This window comes from Bactrocera oleae, chromosome 4 (assembly GCF_042242935.1).
Source record: "Bactrocera oleae isolate idBacOlea1 chromosome 4, idBacOlea1, whole genome shotgun sequence".
NCBI lineage: Eukaryota > Metazoa > Arthropoda > Insecta > Diptera > Tephritidae > Bactrocera > Bactrocera oleae.
This window is the reverse complement of record NC_091538.1, coordinates 11,403,172-11,427,479: the sequence shown is the minus strand read 5'-3', so window position 1 is coordinate 11,427,479 and position 24,308 is coordinate 11,403,172. Positions and strand designations below refer to the sequence as shown.

Here is a 24,308-nt window from a genome sequence, read left to right as displayed (position 1 = left end):
AATTAACAAAAATAAGCTATATATAAGTTTTTGTGGTTACCAAATAGCATGAAGAAATGCCTCTTTTAATACACGTAATCAGTTCCGTAAGGTAAGCTAAAATATATTAAAATTAGATTTTTTATCGTCCAATGCTTGCTATGTTAGTAAAACAGAGCTTCCGAACAGTAGGTCAGCCATTTGCCGAATGCACACTTTTTTTAGCACATATTTAAAGCAATAAGTCGCTAATAAAATTTATGTAGTAATGTAAAAAATAATTTTTTTTTAAATAAAATAAAAAATAATATCTTTTTAAATATATTTTTTTATTATTATTATTATTTTTTATAAATACTACTCGATTTTGAATAAATTGCTCCATAAGTGTAGGAGATATTAATATGAGAAAATTATTCGGAGTGAGGAACACTAAATAATTAAAAATAAAAAATAACAAATATATTTAATAAAAATAGAAAAATAAAGCAGCAACAATATTTCTCTAATAAATGGCTTATAGAGAGCTTTTGCTAACCAAACAACAGGTTAGCTCCACAAGTGAAGCGAGTCAAATTAAGCTGCTAAGCGAGGTTATAAACTGTGTTATGCGACAAAGCAAATATTTTTGTTTTTTTTATGTAATAAAAAATTTTGACAAAAATCAAAATCTTTGTATTTTTGAAAAGTTTTTGAAACGCCATTTGAAAAGTCAATGAAATGCAAAGAAATAAAAAATAAATGAAAAATTCTTCAAAATTGTGCTGAAAAAAGTAATTTCGATTTTTAACAGTAAAAAAATATGTATGTATACTTAATAATTGTTAAATTTATTTATTTTTTCTGTGAGGAAATTTTGAATATAATTTTTTTTTTTAATTTAATGAGATGCAAGAAAAAAATAAAAAAACAGTCAAAATTGTGTTGAAAAAAAATTATTTTAAATTTTTTAACAGTAAAACATATATTTTTAAATTATAAAATTTAAAATTCTTTTCTTGTGTATTAGCTAACTTAAAACAAAACATAATTTTTTTTTTTTTTGGAAAGTCAATGAAATGCGACAAAATAAAAATTTATGAAAAAATATTCAAAATTATATTTAAAAAACCTATTTTTGAATTTTGAACATTAAGAAAATATTTTTGATATGAAATATTTGAAATATGTTTTTTGTTATTTTGAAATTAAAAAAAAAATTTAGAGAAAGAAAACTCATAATTAGTGTATTTTTTCATTTTGTAAAAAAAAGTTTTATAGAAAGAAAATTTTTTTAAGTTTCAATCATTATTGTGCTAAACGATCCACCGCAGCACCTAATTATTTGAACAAATGAGACATAAAACCAAACTGAAATTTCTTCGAAATATATTTCATCTCACTAACAATTACCCAACGCTAATGATGACGATTATGCTGATTAACAACCGCAAATGCAATAAGCGAGTTGCAAAATCAATGAAATAAGCATAACTGAATAAATAAAATTAATAAATATTTTTCGTTGAGCAAAAGAAACGCCAAATAGCCCAATCAGCAGTATGAACGCTGGCGTTTTTCAGCATTGCACTCATTTACTTCGATTCCGCTACCTCTTTTCTTTTGCCTATATTTTTGTTGTTTTTGCTGATTTATGCCCATAGCGATTCCCTCAGCTAATGACGCTTCCCCCACTACTTGCCAGCGCCGCTAAACAAACACAAGCTTAATGCTGCCATATGAGGCTGGCTGACTGGACGCAATGCGCATGCGCATTAAACTTTCACTTCTGCAAAAGTAAACGAAACGAATGTCAGCCCAGACTTTTTATAGCAATAAAAAAAACAATAAATAAAGAAAAAAATTGTTGTTGTTGCTGAAAAGTACTTGGCAAGCACAACGTCACAAATGAGCGCAAATATTTGCACGAATGATCAAGCGTCAACGCTGAAGTTAAGACGCTTTGTAGTGATGTCTGGGACTGGGCCTAGACGGAGTTAAAGTAATAGCAATACATTTATTATAAAATATATACATATTTGCATTTACTCATGACAGTTGCAAAATGTGTTAGCTGTGCGATGAAAAAATTGCATAAAAACTTGTGTATATATACAATAGTTTGTAAAAAATTAAGGAAGATGGCTAATGAGTTGTGAATTTGACGGGTGATTTGTTAAATGAAGTCGCATTTATATTAATTTTCTTTTTTAACATGAAATATAGTTTATTAAAATACATCTATATTTTTGTATGGGAAGTAATTTAGGTCTACCAAGAAAAGTTATTTTTAGCGCTTAATGGGGTATTATAGTGTAGAGGCATGAATTTCAATTAATTTTTGAAGTGTTGTTTAAAAAGGCAATTAATATTTTTTCTATACATTTTTTATTAGTTATTTATTAACATTACAAGAATTCTGCATTCTGAATAATGAAAAAACAAAATAAGTTAAAAATTTCAAAAATTAGCAGCAGAAGTGGAGAGTCTCAAAGAATTGGCAGCTGACCATACCCACGATTTCAACCATCCTAGCAAACTGAAACCAAAAAAAAAATAATATTAATCTCAAATAATGCCTGGATTTACGAAAGGTTGGAATAAATATTTTCACAGAATGACGGCTGCTTGACCAGATATAGACAAGTCTATTAAGAAGACTCTTTGAAATTTCCTGAGAAATCATTTGTCTCGTTTGGAAAAAGAAAGTTTCGAGAAAAATGCGTTTAAAGGTTCGCGTATACCCATATCTCCTATGTCTCCGAAAATAATTTGAATTTTGAAAAATCCTGTATTGTTGTTCCTTTCACATGTAAATGTTTTGACACGCGAGCAGAGCTCAAAACTAAAGAGAAGAGTAGCGGCGAATCGAAGACAGCTTTTATAGCCTAAATATCCAGCCTAAAATGCTTATTTTTCATATAATGTCTATTACTAGTAATCTTACTAGACTTTAGTCACTCATACCAACACAACTTTTTAACTCAAAATCGTCTGAGAAATATTATTTGCAAACACTCATTTTCACTTTTTATGAACTTCACACCTAGTTGGGCTTAAATTAGAGCTTGCCACTTGGTAATTAGTAAATTGTTTGTTTTAACAGTTAAAAGCACTAATTATTCGGCAAATATAACGGTCGCATGTGAATTGACTGCATGAGTAAATGCCGAATAAATAAACAAAATCTACACTTTGCGCTATTGAAATACAAAACCAAATTCACACATAGTTATGCAAACACAACTATTAATATGAAACAACAGCACTTTTGTTGTTGTTTTCTTCAAGCATTCAGAATTATTTTTTTTTTTTTTTTGATATATTATACCTATTCCAGCTTATCAAGTGGGCGCGATAAATGCAACAATAATTCTTTTGAATTTTTTGTGAATTTTGCTTTTGCTTTCTTTCTTTTTATCTCTCACCCACACCTTACAGCATTTTTTATTTCTTTCGTCTATTATTTATATAAAACACAGCTTTTACAAATTTTTATTTACTAAAAAGTTTTGTGAGCGCCCCCGGGTGGGCTCGAACCACCAACCTTTCGGTTAACAGCCGAACGCGCTAGCCAATTGCGCCACGGAGGCTACATGAAAAGCTATTATTGTAACAGTGGAATTTAGTGCAATTCTGCGAATTTCGAAATGCATGATAAGTAAACATGCCTTATCATGGTACCTTTTGTATTTTAATTATTGTAATTTATTCGAAACCCTTTATTAATACGAGTATACTTGTAGTATGAACCACAATAATTTCATAATTTTTTTCACCAATAATTATTTCATTATTATTTGATAATATATTAGCATATATAAAAAAAAGGTTTTTTTTAATTTATTCTAAAAATAAAAATAACTGTACATTCTAAAATCTATACAAACATATTTCAAAATTTATAATCATCGAACTTTTGAATAAAAAAATTTCAATTTATTTTTAATCAAAATTTTTAGTTATTTTTTCAATTTGGTGTGTTGCCATATATATGGAAAAATAGTTAAACTCATAAGTAATAGAAACCCAATATAAAAAATGCTTGCCAGCCATAATTGTTTTATGTGAGTCGTTGCCACTTGTTTTAAATATTTTATTTCATAAAAATCAAAATTACAGTATGTTAATAGTTTGTTACTAGTTTTAAATTTTATATACAAACACATTTTATAATTTTTATAAATTTAAAAAAAAAACATCTGATATGATTACATTAATTCTTTTTAAGTTGGAAGGGAGTTACCATATATTAAACAAAAAAATTATTGATAAGTAACAGTATTTATTTAAAAATATTTAATAAAAGCTTGTCAACAAAAATTTTAACATGTAGTGTTGCCACTTGTTTTAAATATTTTGTTGCATAAAATTCAAAATATAGCATGAGTAGCGCAATAAAGTTAAGATTCTTTGCTTTCTTAAACTAAATCAAAATTTTTTGGATAAGAGTTGCCAAAAGTTTTAAATTTTATATTAAACTAAGACTCGAAAATAAACTGTATATTACAAAATCGCAATAGAACTAAAGATATGGCAAAGCGCTAGCTGCTGTAAATAGTTTTAATGTGTGCTGCCATTGATTTAAAATTTATTTCTTAACTTAGAAAACCGAAATAGCCCAGTATGGGTATTAAATGAGAGGTATTTGAAGATTAAAAACTTTAATTATTGAAATAAAATTAAACGTGGCTAAGAACTTTATTTACTTTAATTATTTAATAAAAATTTTAAAATTGCATTTTGCTTAGATATATAAGTATATTTATACTTCAATGAAAACCTTAACTTAAAAATATATTTTTCTTTGATAGTTTTGACTTATAAAATGAATTTAAAAACCTTATACTTGTATGAAATGTGAATACAATTCTTTTTTTTTTTGTTTTTTTTTTGATAGTTTATTTCGAAATATATTTGTAAATTTTTTCTGTGTAAATTAAATTAAACAATATGTTAATGGCAATGTTGAACTGTGTTAGAAAAATGTCAAAGATTCTTCAACTCATTGTTATAAAATTATATCTACGAAAGTACCGTTATATTATAAAACACATTATATTAATACATATATGCTGAAACTTAAAAACGGTATATCTTGACAGCTAATTTAGTTTTCCAAAGCCTTACAGGCAAGCATATGCAGAAAGCGATAACTGACATATTTATAAGGAAACTTTTTAGTAAACCCATCAAACCTGAAAATATAATTAAACACGCAATTAATCAACAGCAATTAAAGTGGAGTACGCAATCGCTCACCTTGACGTTTGTGTCAAACGCGCAACGCATCGCGGCCCTGAACTCGCTGCGTTAGCTCGGCTGATGGTACGCGATGAGCAAATGCTTCGTTTCCACCATAAGCATGCACATATGTATCATGTATGTGTGTATGTATATATGCACATTATTAAAAGCCCATTTCAAGAAAGCTTAAATGTGCAACATTCAAAACACCCCATCAAATTGCATTATAAATTGAAGAAATCGAAATACAAACACATACATACATGCACATAAATTTTAGCAGCTGTTCGTCAGCCGTCAGCAAATATGACTGGCTGCGTGCAAGGCAAACGCAAAAAAGGATGAAATCAAAACGCAGCGCATCATCAACACCGGCGTGCGTGCCAATGTGCCAAATTAAGTGAAATAAAAATTCAAACAACGCCATTAAATGCAGTCAGTCAATTTCTGTCTAACAGTTAGCAAATGCTTGGTTTGCTACCTCGCTCATTTTTTATTGACTTTTATTAGCGTTGCTTAATTTGCATTTAAAAAAAATTTCTGCCAAAACAGCTACAAGCCGAAAAGTGGGTCAAATATTTGCATTTGCGGACATAAGTAAACAGATGCGATAAAAATTCTCGAAATAACTGAAACCAGCAGCCGGTTCGCTTACTTGTGGTCTAACATACAATTCGTTAATTTATGGCGATGAGGCGAAAAAGCGAAAGCGCCGGCGTAATTTGTTGGTTAACACGTTATTAATTAATTACTAGTTGTTAAGGCGATAACTTTTTTCCCCAATTGATTAGCTATTAAATAAAATTAGATTTTAATTTTTTGGAGAATTTGTGAAAATTTAAAAATTATATAATTGTAAAATTGAGGAAAAAGCCTTTACAAAATTATAGTAAAAATATTTTTTTGATACTAAAGTAATTAAAATTAATATTAAAATTATAATTTTTTTTAAACTAATATTTAAAAATTTTTTTTTAGTAAATTTTTTTTGTACAAATAATTTTTTACTTATTATATATAATTTTTTTAATAATTTTGTTTCTGTTTGATAAAAAAATGTTGCTTAATAAACTTTATTTCATTATTAAATTGTGCAAAACACTTTTAAAAACATACTAAAATAAACTTAGTATGCTAAATTAAATAAAAATTAATATTAAAATTATAATGTTTTTAAACTAATATTTTAATTTTTAATTTGTTTAATACATATTTGCATGAAAAAAACTTTTTTTTCTAATTCAATTTAATTCTTATTTTTTTAACACATTTCTGCATAAAAGTTTCTTTTTACTTATTTAATTTAATTTTAATATTTTTTATAAATTTTTTTATAAAAACTAATTTTTTTGCTTATTTAATTTAATCTTTATCTTTTAATACATATTTTTATAAAAAAATTTAAGTAATTAAGTTATTTAAGTTTAATATATTTTGATACATTTTTTTTTAAATAATTTATTTGTTTTTATAAATTTTCTTAAAGTTTAATATTTTTTAATAAATTTTATTTTATAAAAACTTTTTTTTTTACTAATTTAATTTAAGTTTTATTTTTTTAATACATTTCTTTATAAAAATTATTTTTGTTTTACTAATTTGATAAAACAATTTTTAATTTAATTTATAAATATTAATTTTTATTCCTAATATTATTAATTATTTCTTGAAAACTAATTTTTTAACTAACTTAAATTAAATTTTTTTTAATACATTTCTTTATAAAAATAATTATTTTTTACTACTTTAATTTAATTTTTATTTTTGATTTAATTTATAAAAATTATTTTTTTTTACTAATACCAATAATATTTACCAATTTAATTTTTAGGTTTTTTAATACATATTTTTAAACAAAATATTTTTTTTTACTAATTTAATTTATATATTTTTAATACATGTTTTATAAAAATAAATGTTTTAATTTCGTTTTATATATGTTTTTTTTTAATAAAAAATTTTGCAAGAATTGAATATAAGAAGAGTTATTTTTGAAATATATTTTTTAATGAAAATGTTTTTTTATTAATTTTGTAATTTTTACCTGAATAAAATTATTTTTTGGATAGAAACTATTGGAAGAATTATAATTCACAAGCCATTTGTTAACTACCGATGTATATACCTATCATAGATTCTTAAAAAGAGTCACTAGTAGAGCCAGAGTAAGTAATTCAGGCCGGCTGAAAAGTTCCGTTTCATTGAGATGAGGATATCACTGAAATTGAATCCACATATTTTGTAGTTAGTTGTTTTGACAAAAAATATTTCACTTTCAAGAAAAGATTCATATCAAAAAGAAACTAAAAGTGATATGTTATTATGCATAATACAAGTATACAATGTATACCATAATATAAAAACTTCCGGCTACTAAAAAAACCCCAATAGTAAAAGTAAAAACCCCAATTTTTTTAAAAGCTTTTCATGCTTCTTTTTTCCTTTTGCAACACTCCAATAAAATATTTTATTAATGCATCCGCTAAATTTGCACTAGATTTCCCAAAAACATGAAGTTCGTTGCTTAAATCTTTGGTTGTATATTTCATTTTGGTTGTTGTGCGGCTGCTTTAGTTGGTTTGTTTGTCGCACGTATGGCCTTTGGGCCGCACATGGGCCATGACATTGTTGTTTATGTGGTTGTTGTACCCAGTTGCTGTTTATGATCGTGCGAGGTGCTGAACCAGTTGTTGTTGGTATATTGAGTGCAAATATGCGGATGAATATATTTTGCAATATTTGCTATATTATTATAATAGCTAATAAAAGCGAGTGTTTGTGAATAAGTGTATATACAGATACATAGATATATACATAGAATTAGTTTCCTCTGATTTTGTATGTAGATGTAAATTTTTAAAACTGTTTGGTTATTATAATTTTTTTTTCATATAAAGCTTTCGTTTCTTTTTCTAATATTTATCCCATTCTCTTTATCTTCATTTCGATTTTTCTCATTTTCAACCTATTCAATATAATTTTGTGTTGATTTGCATAAAATTATCTAAATATTTTAATCTGGTCGTTTATTGTTAAACAGCGTTTTGCTTGAGATATATTTGTAGTTGAGAAAAGTCAAGATATGCTAATGATGAAAGCTTTCTTTGAAGGGGAGAGTAAAATCATTATACATATACGGTTCACTGACCAGATATATAAACGGTTTAAACTTTGTTGTTGTCTTTGTAATTACTAAACAAATTTTTCAAGCCATATTTATATTTATATTTATATTTATATTTATATTTATATTTATATTTATATTTATATTTATATTTATATTTATATTTATATTTATATTTATATTTATATTTATATTTATATTTATATTTATATTTATATTTATATTTAATTATTAATTAGTTTTTTTTTTAAATATGCGAACAAAATAAATTGAAAATATTTCTATATATATGAAATATTTCCAATACCCTTTATTTAATAATAATATTATAATATTAAATTTATTATATATATTTATTTTATTTAATTTTTTTTAAAACGTGGCAACACCTTACATAATATTCTAAAACAGCACTCAGGATTAACCAGTTTATTAGCTCAATACATTTATTTGAAGAATTAAGTAAAATTCAAATTTTAAATGTTGCCATCTTAACAATTCTTTTGTATAATTTTTTTTTTTGGTGGCAATTCCAACGAAAAATATTTTTAACCGGAATATTTTTAGAGATCCTTGACACTCATATACTTTTTAAATTATTGAATTAAAAATTTGAAATAGGTGGCAACTATCTCCAAAAACTTAAACTGCAAGCTTGCTTTTACTTTTTTATTTTTAGTGTTTCTGTATTTAACCAATTTCCAGGCAACAAAATTTTGTACATGCATGCATGCATGGCAACCCTATAACTACTACTTTATTTAAACCATTTCAGAAGGACACCGATTAATTTAATAAAATTACTAATAACGTTTTTAATAAAATCGAACCAATTTGGAAGCAACATAAATTTTCAAAAATATGGCACCACTATAATTTTTTTTTTTAAATTATTCGAGCAGTATAAAGACTAATACAAAAAAATTAATAAAAGCTTTTTCAAAAAACTATTTAATATATTAAATTATCTGAATTCTTCGTAACTAGAAAGATTTTACATTCAAAAAAATATTTTTACGGTAACCTCTATGGTATATATATATATGTTGTAAATAAAGTATATAAATATATATACATATACATTTGGTGACAGTCTCTGTTGAAATTGAAATTCTAGTTTTCATTTAGATTCCAAATGAGTTCCGAATTGGTTACAATGTTACTTGCGGGGTTTTTTACACAATTCGACCCTCAAGCACAGAAAAAAATTTAATGCAAAACAGTTAACCGAATGTATGGTATGACAAATCAATAACTGTAAAAACTGTGAAATATAAAATGCGCAAATCGTTATCGATCAAAAGTCATTGATGATTTTTTTGGCTTTACAAGCGACAGTCAACAGCAGACGATGCAAAAACCGCAAAAAAAAACAATAAGAGCAAGTGACATAAATCTAGATATATGAATAAAAATATATACACAAGAGCATACATATATAATAACTGAAAATTGCTACTTCAACTTTAACTAGTTCTAAAGAATTTGGTTAGATTTTGTCAGCTTTACTGTCATATTAGCACGTGTCATCGGAGAGTGGTTTTCAAGGTCATTTAATTTATTACAGATGACTTTATGGCACTTTTTTAAAAAAAAATTTTAATAAATAATTTATTTACAAATCAGATTACAAGTTAGTGTGTTTTACAGGTTCTTAAGCCTTTTCGCATTTTACGCTTCTAAATCGACAGAAAACATTGGCTGTTATAAAGTTAGCTTTATGGCTGACTCACAGCGCCAAAGCTTTTTCTTCACAATTTTTTTCACTTGCATTATTTTCCGAATATATTTCGTCATTCTACACTATGTTGCATATAAATTTACACCATTAACAACAGATAGCCGCACGCGTTGCCAATAATAAACAAAATTGCAAAGAAATCATAGAAATAAATCTAATACTAAAACAATAGCAAAACCAATTTCGAGGCTACTTGTATGGTGTGAAAAAAAATTTAATTCAAATATAAAATAGAAATTGAAAATACGCAAATAATGACGAATAAGTAAGCAAAGTATTGTCAGTTAAGGTGCACTAGTGCACAGTGCTTGCATGCAAATAGTTGAATATTGTTTCAAATGAGCCAAATGCACATAAACAAACACTTATTTGGCATGCTATGCAGGCATTTGCATACATATTTATAGACAAATGCGTGTGTGTAGCTGTGCGTCGCGCATGCGTCCAACTTCGATACAATAAATTAGCCGGCGTTAGCAGTGAATGACCATCAACAGCAAAGCACAAAATAATTTTAATGCAAAGTCAATTAGTTGTCAGTTAACCGTTAATAAACAAAAGAATATTTAATTAAAAATTAAAAAAAAAAATCACAAGAGCTTTTTTTTGATCGGTCAGTTTGTATGGCAGCTATATGCTATAGTAGACCGATCTAAGCAATATGCGCGGAGATTGTAGCGTTGCTTGTGAAAGTAATGCACGCTAAATTTCATGAAAATATCTTATCAAATAAAAAAGTTTTCCATACAAAGACTTGATTTTGATCGTACAGTTTGTATGGCAGCTAGATGCTATGATAAACCGATAACACCGATTTCGACAAATAAGCAGTTTTTGAGAAGCAAAGGATTTGTGCAGAATTTCAGATCAATATCTCACAAACGCACATATACAGACGGACAGACAGACGGTCATGGCTAAAGCGATTTAAATTGTCATATACTGTATATATGGTACTTTATAGGTTAATAAATAATATATATATATATATATATATATATATATATGTATATATATATATATATATATATGTATATATATATGTATATAATATCTTCAGTGTATAAAAAAAATATGCAAAGCGTTTTGTTAGCAAAAAAATACTTAATCTGTTAGCTATCGCAGTAGTAGCGTTTTGATTTTACTATTTGCCTTGTCTTTGTTGTTTTTTTCTTGGCCTTTTCTATTTTTCAAACTGACACAGATATCCACTTTCTACTTATGCTACACGCAACATATCAATATATGTAATTCTATATAAGCACATGTGTGTGTGTGTGTGATTGCTCAGCACCTCAGGCATTTGCCTACAAACTTGGCCAGCCAGACAGCCAGCCAGAGAGCGAGCCTTATGTCCGCCTAGCCAACTAACAGCCGCTTGGCCGCTTTTGAGCTACCTGCTTGACCACTCGCCGCTATAAGTTTCTTGTTACCGCAAATGTATTATATGCGTATGAAATTCAACAACAACAACAATGCAACCGTAATTTTGATATCTAAAACCAATCACTGCGTTAAATGTTGCGTTAAATGCATTAGACAGCAGCGTGCGATGCCTGAAATTGGGTCGAAGTTTAAGAAATGAATATATACATATGTATGTATGTACTTATATACATAACATATATGCATATAATTATTCATATAAGTGTATATATATGTGTGTATAAGTCAGCTTGTTATCATTTGACTTATTTTGCTTTTTTATTAACAACAATGTGTAGCATTAATATTGCGGTTTTGTTGTTGTTGTTGTAACATGCTAATACGCTTGCGCTTTAAGCGCCGCTATTAACTGTTTATTACATTCATTTCCAACATATTAATATATGCAAACAGTTTTAATAAGAAATCTGTTATGTTGTTGGCAAATTTCTGTTACCGGTTGTTGTTGTTGTTATTATTTTATATTATAAATAATGAATGAAATTGAAACTCACGTAAAAAGAAAAAAATATATATTTATATATGTGTATCTGTTGAAAATCTGCACGCTTGACCCACATTTGAATTGAGTGACTCAGTGACAAACATTATTAGTGTGTTTGGTAGCTGTCACTAGGCTATGTTTATAAAACTCGCCTGTCAAAAGCCATGGAATAAAAAAAAAATTTTTTTGACTACTACCACATTGTTAGAATATTAAATATAGTCCAACGTGTAATTATATAAATATAATAATATTTTTTTGGGGGTTTCTTATATCGACAAATGGATAGATTTTTAATGAAATAGATTTTTGATGAATATTTGGAAATTATAATTTCAAAACGTGCTATTTTAATTTAACATATACATATCATATTTCAATTCTAAACATTCTTTAACAGCCATGGTTTTCACATCTGCCAAACTTCCATCTACTTTCAAGAATTGTCACTAGCTTCTAGAATGTTAAAGCAAGCACAGACCTTTTTAAAATACTGTTTTTCAAACTTTCCGTTAAAATTTTAAGCAAATATATAGAATTTAGTTTAATTTAGAGTTTTTATATGAAGTAAGTCTTTTTCATATTTAATAAATAAGAAGATAAAAGTAAAAAATTTTGCGTTTTTCCATTAATATTTGCAGTGACTTTGTTAAATTTTTTATATTTATTTCACAAATATGTGTCTTTTTAGCAAACATTGTCGTAAAATACTGTATTTCCTTTCTAAACTTAAGTAATATTTTTTAATAAAAATATTTCTTCCATCTTCCCGTTTGACAGCTACATCCATGAATTACCACTAGCTTCTAAACTGTTAAAGCAGCAGGTACCATACTATATTTTATAAAACACCGCTTTTCAAACTTTCTATTATAGTTCTAAACAATTTTAGATTTTTGGATTTATATTTTTTTTTTCAATATTTTTTTAATAAGAAATTCATATTTTTTAAATACATTTTCTTCACATTCAAATGTTCAAAATTGTATATTTATATTTTTATTTGTATCTGTTGTTACAAAACCAGGTTTACTACTAGTTTAGTTAAAAATTGAACTTTACGTTATTTTTTTTAATGCTGAAATCGAATTCCAAAATTTTAAACCACAGAATTGTATAATATTTTAACATTAACTTTATGATACTAAATGAATTTTGCTATCGATTTTTTAAAAGATTTTTAATTTTAAAAAAATTTAAAACTTTTTTTCAAATAGTTTAATTTAACTAACTTTTTTTTGTATGTTTTAAATTGAAAAAATTCGGAAAAGATTTTATGGTACGTGAAAAGATTTGAAGCAATTTTCCTTATTTCAAAAAAAAATTATAATTTAGCCTTATTAATTTTTGTTGTTGTTATTTTTAACTGAAATACTCACTTATTAATCCTCCTTAACTCTATTGCATCACATTTTATTGTTTTATTTTTTTAACGTATTTTTTGCATTGTTGATTTGTCGCTTTGTTTAGAAAATATTTCGTTTACCGAAATTACGCAATGGTTCAACGGTTCATGAGCGCTGAAAGTGCGTTAGTTAGCAGTGCAGCATATACATACCTGCACATGTATGTATTGTATGTCTGTGTGGTCCACATTTTTTTGTTTATTTATATTTTGAAGTACTTACTGAAAACTTTAATGCACGATTAGCGTTTAGGATCAAGGTTATAGCAAGTGAAGGTTTTTATATTTATTTTATAGGGCGTATATAAATTATTAGAGGCTGAGCACAGTTTTTGTAAAATATATACTTTTCATTAGCTGCTTGGTTAAAGGGCTTAATTAGTATTTCTATTAAAAAAATCGCTGTTTGATTTATTTTCATTGCTTTAAAAATGAGTACAGTAAATTAAAAAACTAGTTTTTTGAAAAAAAAAATGCCTAAATAAATACTTGTATAGTGTAATTGTGAGCAAGTTCAAGGATGCATTAAATTTGCTGATAAATTTAGGTAAATTAGCAGTTGTAGCCATTGTTGCAAATAATGCATTAAAAAATAATTGAAATAATATAATATTTCATAAAATTTTTTTTTTGTGATCCCGCAATCTTAATTAAAAATAATCTTTAAATTTCGAATACCAAATACCAGATTGAAAAACTAAAAAAAAAGTTAATCCCACATACCGGATTGAAAAAAAATTGTTAATTCCAAATTCCGGCTTGAAAAAAAAATTCATTACAAGTTTATAATTAAAAATTAAAAAATGAATTTTTTTTTGAAAAATTAACATTTTTCGCGCGATTTAATTTTTTTCATTTATATAAAATTTTAATTTTTTTTTAATTAAATACAAATTTTTTTAATTAAAATTTAATGTTTGCAGTTAAAAACTAAATTTTAATTTTTTAATTATATATATATTTTATTTTTAATCATATATTAAATTTTTTTATATGCAATTTTTAACTAAAAATTTTGCAAATACAAACTTAATTTTTAATTTTTAAAAATTGATTAAGAATAAAAAAAATTATTGCATATATTTTTTTCCAAATGTTGCTGCTTACAAATTATGACTAAACATTTTTCTATCAATTTTCAACAAATTCTGCTTACATATTTTGAGTAAAAATTTTCCTTTAAAAATTTTATATAGGTATAATTATATTGTATAAGTATCATACACAAGCCAATACATATTATATTAAGTTAATATACATTTGCTTCATTTAATTTAAAGTTTTTCATAAATTACTGCAATATTTATAAAAAAAAAAACTATTTACCGAAAAAATAACTTGACTTAATAACATACATGCACATAAAGTTAAAAAAAACAAGTAAGGAAGGGCTAAGTTCGGATGTAACCGAACATTTTATACTCTCGCAAAGTCAAATAGTATACTCGTTTGAGATTTCTTTGTGGATTGGCTGATATTTTCGGTAGAAGGTCAACTATAGGCACTGGGGTCCACATATTTACTACTTAGGGGCTTAAACAGTTTTGGTTCGATTTAGACAATTTTTGGCCACAAGGTGGCATACTTTAATCGCATTATTCACGCAAAGTTTTATCCCGATACAGTCATTGTTGCCTGATTTGCATAGTGGAAAGTGAAATAATCAGATGGAATTTAAAATGGTGTTATATGGAAAGTAGGCGTGGTTGTAGTCCGATTTCGCCCATTTTTGCACTGTGACATAGAAACATGAAAAGAACGTTATGCACCGAATTTGGTTGAAATCGGTTAAGCAGATCTCAAGATATGGGTTTTCACCTAAAAGTGGGCTGTGCCACGCCCACTGTCTAATTTTGAACGCGGTTCCTATAACGTCATCTGATACCATCCCAGAGATAAAATTTAATGACTCTGGCGTGTTTAGTGCTTGATTTATCGCGCTTTTAGTAGTTTTTAACAGTACCGTTATATGGGGAGTGGGCGGAGTTGCCACCCGATTTCAACTATTTTCACACCGTCAATAGAAGTGCTAAAAATATTTGCTTCCAGTGAATTTTGTTATTATAGCATTAGCGGTTTAGGAGATATGCACATTAAACCTATTAGAGGCGGGACCACGCCCACTTTTTAAAAAAAAAATTTTAACTGCAGATGCCCCTCCCTAATGTGATCCTGTGTACCAAATAACAGTCTTGTATCTTATTGCGGAGCTTAGTTATGGCAAGTTATTTGTTTTTGCTTAATGGCGTTTTGTGGGCGTGGCAGTGGTCCGATTACGCCCATCTGCAATACCAACCGTCTCACGGTACCATGAAACATGTCTACCAAGTTTCATAAAGATATCTCAATTTTTACTCAAGTTACAGCTTGCACGGACGGACGGACAGACGGACAGACGGACAGACGGACGGACAGACGGACGGACGGACAGACAGTCACCCGGATTTCAACTCGTCTCTTCATCCTGATCATTTATATATATATAACCCTATATCTAACTCGATTAGTTTTAGGTGATACAAACAACCGTTAGGTGAACAAAACTATTATACTCTGTAGCAACAGGTTGCGAGAGTATAAAAATTATCTGTACACAAACACTTCATAAACGTAACAAATGCAACGAGCTGCATACATTTTAAAGCTAGCAAACAAAAGACTTAAGGCACGAACTCGTCGTCAACGCCGCAATGCAGTTGCACTCAAACTTTCGCAATCAATATGTAAGCTGACATATAATATTTTTTTCTCATTTTCCTAACGTTCACGCTTTATTTATGGGCTGTTAACACATACGAAATGTTACAGCAGCATGCCACAACAACAATAAAAAAAATAATTTTTATTAACGCATATATTAGCAACAAGTAAAGATGGCAAGTGCCAGCTGCTGGCCAAGTAAACAGCCAACCGGTGAACAACCGATGTCGCGAGAGTTCATTAACTAAAATAAATGTGGAGAAAAATATTAAAAAAAAAAATTTTTAATGTAAAATTCAAGAGAAACCTGTACTAGATGTTCTAAAAATAAACAATTAAACTATTTTTAAAGGAAGTAAGTAGTATATATAAACAAACATATGTATATTGCTGACGAAAGTCAATACAAATGTGCTAAATATAAACGCGTGAATAAAAAGGGCCAAACGCACGTGCATAATACACGAATACACACACACATAACATTTATAAATACATACCTCGATAAGCAATGAATATTTTCGCATGCGTATAATGCACGCTCATGACTGTGCATTTCGCTTGCGTTGAACAGCTGTAGGGTTTTTCATTTAATTTTTAGGTCATAGTGTCAAAATCGTTAATAAGCAATTAGGCTTGTTGAAAAAAACTGCCGCTTATCGATAAGCAAATGAAGCCAAATATATGGCTGATTAAATAAAAGAGCCAATGTGGTCACTTGCTTGGCGAATTCGCTTCATTAACATTGTTTTGTTATGTTTGCATAATTTTTGTTGTTACTACGCGTAGTTTTCGCCACTTGTTGCTGCGCTTGTTTGCTAGCTGTGAACGAGATGCGCCTAACAGCTTTAAGCGCAAAATTTTAGGCTAAGATCGATAAATCCATTTTCTGAAAATCTGTGTCAATATTTATTTAGCTGGCAGTTTTGCTGCTTCTAATTTACTTATTGTTATTTTTCTTTATTTTTTTCGTTTACGTTGCGCTATTTTCGCCTGACATTATTTTTTGAAGAAATTCAATTAAACTGTTTGCGTTTGCACGGTATATTTATTTTTACTTTATTTGACAGAAAAAATTTAAAAAAGAAAACCAAACAGAAAAACATTAAAATTTTAACTTCGGCTGACTACCAAAGCTAAAATACCCTTCACAGCTACATTTCGTGGCATAAAAGGGTATAAACAGATCTTTATCCTGACTTGATAGGTCAATTTATATGGCAGCTATATGCTATACTGATTCGATCTGAACTAAATATATTCGAAGATTGTAGCGTTGCCTTGTAAAATAATACATGCAAAATTTCGTGAAGATATCTCTTCAAATAAAAATGTTTTCCATACAAGGACTATATTTTGATCGTTCAGTATGTATGACGGCTATATGCTAATGTTGTTCGATCAAGAAAATTTCTTCAGATATTTTAGCCCTGCTTTCGACAGTAATTCAAACCAAATTTCATCAAGATATCTCGTCAAATAAAGAAGCTGTCCATACAAGTACTTAATTCCGATCGTTCAGTTTGTATGACGGCTATATGCTAAAGTAATCCGACATCGGCGCTTTCAACAAATGAGCAGCTTCTTGATGAGAAAAGGACTTGAACAAAATTTTAAGTGCATAACTCAAATATTGAGGGACTAGTTGGCATATATACAGAACAGACATGGCTAGATCCACTCAGTTCCTCATGCTGATTATTTATAGATATATATACTTGTATATATATATTAGAGGGCCTTCGAAATTTCCTTATCGTTGCTATAACTTTTTGACAAACTTAATATATCCAGTCAAAGGTATTTAAACGGTATATTGCGCAATGCAAACAAACCATTAGTAAATAAAAAGGTTAAAATGACAAGAGAGAAATATAGAATACACATGGCACAGGTTTCTATATTGTAGCGCTTAAATTCGCTTAGAGACAAAAACAAAACAGTTGAAAATTAAAAAAAAAAATTTGAAGTTGAAACAAGGTTTTTTCTACAAAAATGCATTTTGCATTGCATAATAAGTAAAGCGCATACTCGAAACTCAGCAAAGTTGACTTGTGTGCTTTTGCCTAAACAAACATATTTGCAACTAGTTCAAGCTATGCATATTAAGTGTCACTTTGCTCGTAAATAAGTCGAAATTGTTGACACTTTTCACTTTCCGTGAAGTTTTTAATGTATAAGCTAGAGTAGTAAGCTAAAAAAGTACTTATCGGAGTGATCTCTTAAGTATTGTAGTTCCAGTTTAAGTTGTTTGAGTGGTAAAAATGCATAACCAGCTGAGTTTCCAATAACTTGATTAGTATGCTTATTATTATTATGCTTATTGAACTTAATTGTGCGATCTGCTCTTTAATTATCACTATAACATATAGCTGCCATACAAACTGAACAATCGTCATAAAGTGTAGGAAAACTGAGATATCTTCAAGAAATTTGGCACGGGTTATTGTCCAAGTCTATGGTGCTATCTTCGAAAAAATGGTTTAAGTCGACTCACTACAGCTTATAGTTGTCATACAAACTGACCGCTCAAAAACAAGTTCTTGTAAGGATTCTTTTATATTTGTGAAGGGTATTAGAGCTACGGCGCAACCTATGTTAACGTTTTTTCATGTTTAGTAGAAAAAATTTGTCTAAAAATGCCACACCCTAGTGTGCGTGCAAAAATTTTGCAAACTTAATTTATCAAGTAAACACAAAACGCAAGATAGGATGGTGTCAAAAGTTAAAAAAATTATAAATAATGATAAGCTTGTATATGAAAGGGTGTAGCCGAAAGTTTACAATGAATTAGTGGAAGCAAAGAAAAAAGCAACAAAAAGAAACAATAAAACTGTGTAATTATTCAAGAAAGCACGGCGAATTATAAACTTTAAAAAATTAGAAACTATAATAATTACAAACCTTAAAGAGGCCTACAACAACATGCAAAAAATGTAAGCGTTTAACCACAAGTTATGCAATATAAATTTGTTTGTTGTTATTGCAACGGAACGCTTTTGTGCGTCGACGAGGGAAATATTAAGGCACACTGACACATTTGGAGTGAAACTTACTACTCCATAGCCGATTCAATAGCTATCCATGCATGATTTGATAAGCTCAATGGGTTAGAGGCAAAATTTAGGAAAAAGTAATATACACATAAAGAGTTAAATATAATATAAAATATAAAAATAAATGATATATAAAAAATATATAATATATGAATGAAAAAATTAAATAAATATAAAAATTGCTGCGGTTTTTTAGCACACGCCGGCAAGGTCACGCAAAATATTGGTCTCAGCTTGTTGACTCACATATGATTAGCTGACATTAAGGTAATTTGACAAAAGCGCTTTAATATGCCGCTTTTAGTTTTTGCCTAATTTTGGCTTCAATGCGCCGTCTCTTAGGAAGTAATAAATTTTTAAATTTTGATTTGTTGATAAATGTCGGTGAATTAATTTGCGGTGCAGTAATTTTAGCGAATTCAAGGTGATTGCTATAACACTTACCCAGAAGCCTTTGCGTGTGTGTGTGTATATTTTGTAGCTTGTATACTGTATAATAGCTCGTTAGTGTGTGTGTGTGTATGTTGTTTAATATACAAAAACAGTATATTGATATTTTTGAGATTTTTTGAGATTTTTGGAACAATTTAGGATTATATTAAGATAAAAAAAAATTTTAAGCACTCAAAACGGTTGTATTTGAATGATGTTGAAAATGAACTAGATAAAATTTTTGGTACAAAAAAAATATTAAAAAAAAAATATACATATAAAAGCAGTAATTAAAATTAACTTATATAAAAATAATATTGTGTTAATATTGTTATAGCTACATACTCACTTCTTAGTATTTAAATGGCACCCATGACAGACATCTTCAGCTATGTCATATTGACAACAACTTTTTATAAAAAAATTTATATAACTATACTTTTTAAAAAAAATTTACATAAACTTTCTTTTAAAAAAATTTGTAACAGAAAATAAAATTTCTATACCGAAAGGAAGCGTCGGACACTCTAAAAAATATTAATGATCAGCGTGACGAGCAGAGGCGATTTAGCCATGTGTAAGCGAAAACTCGTCTCTCAGTTTTCGAGATATCGATCTGAAATTTTGCGCACGTACGTTTCTCCCCAATAAATTGCACATTTGTTGGAACTGCTGTTATCGGCTCATTAGGACATATAGCTGCCATACAAACTGACCGATAAAAATCGAGTTTATGTATGGAAAACTTTTTTATTTGACAAGATATCTTCAAGAAATTTAGCACAACTTACTGTGCAAAATAACGCAACAATCTCCAAATATATTGTTCTGACCGGATCCCTATAGCATATAACTGTCATGCAAACTGATCAGTCAGAATCAAGATAAATATCTTCATAAAAGCTCTTTTTTTCTAATTAAGTCTACGAAACCACAATTTTTTGCTTATTAAGTCAACGAGACCATTTTGTTTCCAAAATATGAAAATCTAAGAGAAATAAAAAATATACCTTCACGTCAAAGTTTTGAGATTTTTGTTAATGGGATAGTAAAATCGCACTCTATTCCATCTTTCAGTATGCTTTAAAGATTAAAACAAATAATAACAATTAATATAACTAAAAATTGAGTTTACATACACTCGTATATTAGAGGGACCAAAAAACGAATGTTTTTTTTTTTGCTTCGTACTCTGAAATAGATAATTTTTCAAGTAGTTGAAAGCGAGATATGAATTTTTCTATCTGATAATAAGAAAAAAAAAAAAAAAAACTACAAGTATAAGGCCGCGGACCTTCCCGTTACAATTAAAAGCTCATATTTGGAGAGAATTTCTAAGAAATGTCTAAGAAATTATTTTTCAGAGTACGAAGTGAAAAAAAATTCGTTTTTTTTTGACAGATACAATATATTTATATATATTTGAGTGAACTTTGGACTAATTGTCAAGCGAACAACGTACTAAAAATCGTATTGCACTAAAAGAAGGTGATTATGCAGAAATTCCTTTGCCCGGCACTAACAAATAAAGCCTGTCTTCTTCTTCTAATTATGAAGCTTTGTGCCAAAAGGTCAAAGAGCGTGCAAATACCTTACTTTATCTGTGTACATACATACATACGCACACAGACACAAACAAAGTCAATGTTACTAACCAAATATATAAATAACAAAAAATTTACTGCGAATCGCATCGCGTAGCTCAACAAGTAATGCCATTAAAAACTCTACGCCACTATTTTCTAACTTAATGACGCAAAAATGGCAAAGTGCAAAATTTATGTGTGGCAATTCCTCACTTGTATGCAAGCATAAATAAATGTTACGACATAGTCTAATTAAATCGACTGACATTTATTTCTTGCATTTTTCTACGCTCACTGCAGGAAGCTAACAACGCACTGAGCATTTGCGCTAATTTGCGTGGCAGCGAATTAAAAACAAAAAACATAGAAATCAGTGTGCGACATTATCTATTTATTAGTGCGATTAAAAGTAGTATTACGCTGGCAAATGCAATATTTAAAATTAAGTGTTATGTGTTTATTTAAGCGTGCTCTTCTACAACTTTGAGACGCTCATTTCCGTTTTGAAAATATTTCAATCATTGTCACTGGTGTGTTCCTAAAGCGTTTTGACGGCTTATCTACCTTGAAATCAAATAGTTTTTGCAAAAGCTGGGCACAATTAAAAGGACGCGAAAATATTTTAGTATGCGCCATTTTATTCAATAATGCAAATTGCAGGAAAATGTTTTAATTTTTGCATAAATTTTATATGATTTAATTATTGTGGCTTCCGCAATGAGCATTACAGTTATTATACTCTTACTGAAAATTTTAATACGGATACACATTTGAGCGCTTGAATTTCATCCTACCTTATAATTCAATGAACATTTCATTCTGCCTTGTATATTGAGTCTGGCAATGATGTTGACACTTGCATATGACAATCAGCTGATCGATTGCTCTTTTGTTTCTAACCAAGTTAATAAATATTTTTGAGTATTAAAATTTAATTTCGAAACACAATAAAGAGTATACGTCCATGCAAAAAAATTTTCAAAGCAATCTAAAGATCAATAATTAAACGCACTAAGCCTCTTTAGTGAGTTGAGTGAAATGTATTGAACTCAGACCATTCAGTAGCCTGCTCTGGTATGTCAATAGTCCGAAACTAAGAAAAAGTTAAAAAGTTGCAAAAGTTGAGCTGTAAAGCTGTCACATTATTGGCAGTTAAAAACGTAAATACCATATCCAACTTTGACTGTTGACTAGATCGGATAGGTTTGACGTTTGGCAACTGGAAGAAAAGGGACAATTTAAATTCCACTAAAACTAAATTTAAACGAAGGCACAGAGAAAATTTTAAAACAATAAAAAAGCAAGCAGCAAATATATTAGAAGACAAGTTTTTTGACATGCAGCTTCGGGCTGAAAATTTTCAAAGTGCATGATAGTACCATATTTGAGGTACAATATATACAAAACAGGGTATAGAAAGTTTGCCACGAAGTTTGTAGTAAACGTTGGAGACCTTATCGATATTTATATATACATATATATCTATATATTATATATATATAATCAGCGGTATCCTATGTCCATCCGTTTGTCTATACATACATACTACATACCGATATCAGACTACTAAAGCATATAGCTGTCATACAAACTGAACGATCAAATTCAAGTTCTTGTATGGAAATTTCTTTATTTTATAAAGGGTGTAACCGAATTTGACGTTTTTTTCCCTATTTTGTCGTAATAATTATTGGTGTTTTAATTTAAACGCCCGAAAGTTTTAATCTAGTCTGGCAATGTTGCGAAATCTAAAAAAAAAATCGATTTTGAACCGATCTTTTCCTTTCGCTTTCATCACTCAATCGCTGGCTTAAAGGCTCTGCCGCGTATACTAAATATTTTTCCTTTGGCATCACTAAAAGTCAACAAAGAGATCTGGCAGATCACAATGTTGTAAAGAATCTCTAATTTTTACCGTTTTCAGCGGAATTACTTAAGTATGGAATTACTACCAAAATTTATTCAAAAACTCCTCTGAGAAATGCTTCCTCTGTTATTGCTTTGTATTTTAAATAATTTTTTTTTTCCTAAAGAGTCAAAATAATTTTAATAAATAAAAATTATTTGCTAATTGACAACCCTTATCCTTGCATTAATCTTGACAGCAAATATTTTTTCATTCTCTTAATAGTCCATTAAACTTTTAATTGCTTTCAATAATCGGACATTAAGCAATATTTATAATGACAAAGTGCTGGGTAACAAAGAGATAGAGAAATCATAAGTATTTGAATAACTTTTTGTTGTTATTATTCAACATAACTTTAGAGCTACGATAAGTCGTGCAATTTGATAACCTTGATGTGCCCATTTTAAACAATCACTTCGCAATAAATTGCTAGTAGTTAACTGTGATACACTTGAAGTAATTTAAATTTTGTTTGAAAGTTTGTGAGAACTCTTTGAATCAACTCTAACAAGCTCAAAACGTAGCTGACGCCGGTTTTATGTTAAACTAACCGGAAGTTGGCAACCCTAACGCTAAATGGATAAAGGTTATCGCAGGAAAGGTTATCGTTGAAAGAAAAGCCTTTTAATAATCAGTTAGTTTCGAATCGAATTACAATATTTGCTAGAGACAGTCCGGCAGCCAAAAAGTATACAAGTCTCTCCCCAAAATATTCAGCAATAGTTCGGCAATTAGTTATGCTACATTCAAGTGAAACTTTTTTTTAACAATATTATTATTAGTATAAACATGCTCAAAAATGTGTTAGACTATTTTTAAAGATGCCTTGATGTAGCACATGTAAACGAAACGCTTCAAGTAGTCAGTCAACTTGATACAAAATGGCTTTGAAGCGGCCATTAGCTATTATAGAAATTGCTTAAAAATAATAATTATGTCGTGTTGATAACCTCTGAATTTGTACATGAAATCGCGGTGCGAGTATATTAAAAAGCATATGTGCAATACTTGTTGCACACATACATATATACAAAAAATTGTTAAACTAAAAATGCAAAGTGCTCATATTGTAAGCACACACAAATTTTTTTTTTTTTTTGGTTTTTGTAGTAAGATGAATGCAAAGAAAATTGTTTGGCATACTTGGCTGACCGATAAAATGAGCACCTTTATGATTTAAAAGGGCGTTCAAGTACGTAGGCATACAGTATGTATAAAGC

The 24,308-nt window shown here is 28.5% G+C and overlaps 1 protein-coding gene and 1 non-coding gene across 3 annotated transcripts in view; one reads left to right on the top strand and one right to left on the bottom strand.

The window, feature by feature from the left end:
• The window catches only part of Ptr (patched domain-containing protein), a 71,030-nt gene that overhangs the window by 27,218 nt on the left and 19,504 nt on the right, over positions 1-24,308 (top strand). The window lies entirely within an intron of this gene.
• On the bottom strand, positions 3,478-3,551 carry TRNAN-GUU (transfer RNA asparagine (anticodon GUU)). Its single transcript has one exon. It is a non-coding gene; the product is annotated as a tRNA-Asn (tRNA).